Below are 3426 nucleotides of genomic sequence, written 5' to 3'. Positions count from 1 at the left end.
ACGTGATCCAAAGACCAAGTGAGTACACACACACACACACACACACACACACACACACACACACACACACACACACACTTCCCCTAGGGTGGCTTTCAGAATTGAATTTATTTTCTATTTATTTTTTACTTGTTTGTTGTATTTTCTTATATTTCTTCCTGATTTCAAAGTGTAAATTGTGAGAGTGTCCGACAACAAACTAATTTTGATCATGGAGAAAACAGCCTTGTTTGTGTGCGTGAGGGTGACTGTGTGTGTGTGTGCGTGTGTAATTTCAATGTACATGAGGTATACTCGTGGGGATTCCGTCTCTTTGCTTCCATCGGTTAAAGCTAGAAGAGAGTTTACTTATACTGTCTACCATTTCTTCTTGTGTGTGTGTGTGTGTGTGTGTGTGTGTGTGTGCGTGTGTGTACGCGCGTGTGTGCGTGTTCACCAAAGCGCTTTATAGTTGGCGGTGACTAAATTTGAACATCGACAGTTTTAAGAGCGATGTTGCCTTTCCGGGTTTTATCGACGAAAATAGTGCCAATTTTCACGGCGGTATAATTTCACGTCTGTGGCTTTTTGTTCAACACAAAACGCGTGTCATCCCTACTGCTCAAATGCACTTGAGATAATTGAAATATTCAGCGGATGCGCCTTTTTTTTTCTTTCTTTTTTAATCTTCCAACGAGATACCAGAAAAATACCTACACATTCCTCCTCATATTTCACATTGATATTTTGAAAAGCCAATTTCAATACTGTGTGTATTTGTGTGTGAACATGTACAGTTATACACGCACACATACATATGCATATACAAATAAGATATATAGTATATGAACATATACATACATATATATATATATATATATACATATATGTATATATATATATATATATATATACATATATATGCTAATAAGAACACGGGTACGTGTGTTCACTTATGCAAAGCCATGTACTTTTTGCACTGAAGATGTAATATACGAAAGCGCTCTGCTTCGTTAATTTCTTTTTTCCAAGTGATATACTTTGCATATATATATATATATATATATATATATATATATATATATATATATATATATATGTGTGTGTGTGTGTGTGTGTGTGTGTGTGTGTGTGTGTGTGTGTGTGTGTGTGTGTGTGTGTGTGTGTATACAATATTGTTATATACAGTTGCTCCCTGACTTTTTTTTTTTATCAAAATCGTCTTCATGAAGGAACACCACGAGCATTATAGTTCTAGTAAGTTGTGGGTCAGGTTCGGGTGCCTGCAGTTGCACCACACTCACACATAGAGTGCATGAGAAGTCGACGATAACGTTCACATGAACAAGGCATTTTAGCTGGCTGCGGACGTTCTTTCGCATCGACCTGCCGGTGGGTCGACGCTTCATAATGACCTCTGACATCGACCAAGCCTTTTTATTATTATTATTAGTAGTAGTAGTAGTAGAAGTAGTAGTAGTAGTAGTAGTAATAGTAGTAGTAACAGTAACCTTCATTAGAGTTAAATAATATAAGATATAAGAAGGTAGTCGAGCACAGTCATCGGCGAGAGAGGGGCCAATGAACTGTGTCTGTGGGAGACAGATCCTGACTGCTTTCATCACACAGTTCCGCGAGGATGGAGGTCGTTAAAAAAATAGTAATAACTAGTATTTTTTTTTTTTCTTAGGAAAATGTCCCCCGAGCATTTCCTTACCTCTCCACGTTTCCAAATATCCCTTTGTCCGATATGTCTTTGTCCCCGATATTTTTTCGAAAAAAAGGGGCCTTTTCGTCGTGAAGCTGCGCCGACAGCACTTCCAATTTTGCATAAAACCAGAGCCTTCCGTATTGATCTTCTTTTGTCTTTTTTCAGCTACGTCACCTCCACGCAGACCTTTAAGCATAAGATATTGTTTTCCCCATCATCCACAGATGGCTCCACCTACACCGGATCAAAGGGCAGCCATTTTTATGAACCCGCAAAAGAAAAACGAAAATCTAAAATATCAGCAAACCATATCCATTGTCAAATACCACACAAATACACAGACATAAGAACATAAGAATGAAGGAGACTGCAAGAGACCATAAGGCCTACACTAGGCACCTCCATATCCATCACCACCTGTCATCCCCATCCATAAAGTTGTCTAACAGTTTCTTAAAACAACTGATAGTTTCAGCGCTTACTAATGATTATTAAGCCTATTCCATTCGTCGACCACCCTATTAGTAAACCAATTCTTGCCCACTTCCTTCTTAAATCTAAATTTGTCCAGTTTAAATCCAATAGAGAATCATTAACTCAGTTCTTGAGGAAGACCCAATTAGAAAACGGAGCAAGTGGTGTGTTGTTATTCCCCTCATCAAGGTTTCTTCCGGACTTGTGTGCGGTTTCCCTTATCTTCATACACGCACCCTATTGTCTCCCCTCGTCTCCCCTTGTCCCCCCCCCACTCCCCATAGTCTTCTCCCCATAACTCATTCAGTTGACATCAACTTTGGCTCGTGTTCACACACCCAACAAGTTTTGTCGCTAAAGGTTGGACCAGCTTTCACACATGTCTAGAAAACGGAAGGAAGGAAGATCGGAAGGAAAAGAAAGGGAAGAAAGAAAGAACGGGAAAGAAGAAAAAAGGAAGAATGTTTCAGAAAGAGAGGGGAAAAAAGAAGATGGGAAGGAAGGAAGGAAGGAGGGCTGGAAGAGAGAAGAGAAGAATGAAAGAAAGGAAGGAAGGGTGAGAGAAATGTCACCCGCTTCCCCCGTCTCCCCCCTCGGGTCGAAGTAAATCGAACTCGGGGACTCGAACTCCCCCCTCCCACCCCCTCCCCCTCCCCGCCGACGGGAACAACACAATTCCATGAGAATTCAGACCATGGCGCCGACCCTAACCACTGACCCTCTTCTCAGGGGGGTTAGGGTGGGGGAGGGGAACTCTCCCCCCCCCCTATGAAGCGTGGCGACCACTCTCAGGGGGAGTTTAGAGGGGGAGAGGAATTTATCTTGTGGGGTCCGTGGATTGCGTCCACCACTACCAAAGAGAAAGAAATGGAGGGACAGCTTCGTGTGTATACATACGATACATGTATACATGCATGCATACATACATACATTCATACATACATACATATACCAAGGCTTTTTCCCCCTTACAAGGGAGGTAGCCAAAAAGGAAAGGCATAAAATAATTCCCACCCATTCCATCCCTGAATACACTTCACACCCTCCACCCTCCCTCTTATCTTAGCACCTCCTGGATGACGGGTCATCCCTGCACCCTGTCCACTGCGTACGTACATATATATATGTATATATATAATATATATATGTATATATATATAGATATATATATAAATATATATATGTATATATATATATATATATGTATATATATATATGTATATATATATATATATATATATATATATACAACACATACATAT

The sequence above is a fragment of the Oratosquilla oratoria genome, chromosome 16, assembly GCF_046742065.1.
Source record: "Oratosquilla oratoria isolate Oo_2021 chromosome 16, ASM4674206v1, whole genome shotgun sequence".
Taxonomy (NCBI): Eukaryota; Metazoa; Arthropoda; class Malacostraca; order Stomatopoda; family Squillidae; genus Oratosquilla; species Oratosquilla oratoria.
Note: the sequence above shows the minus strand (reverse complement) of the source record.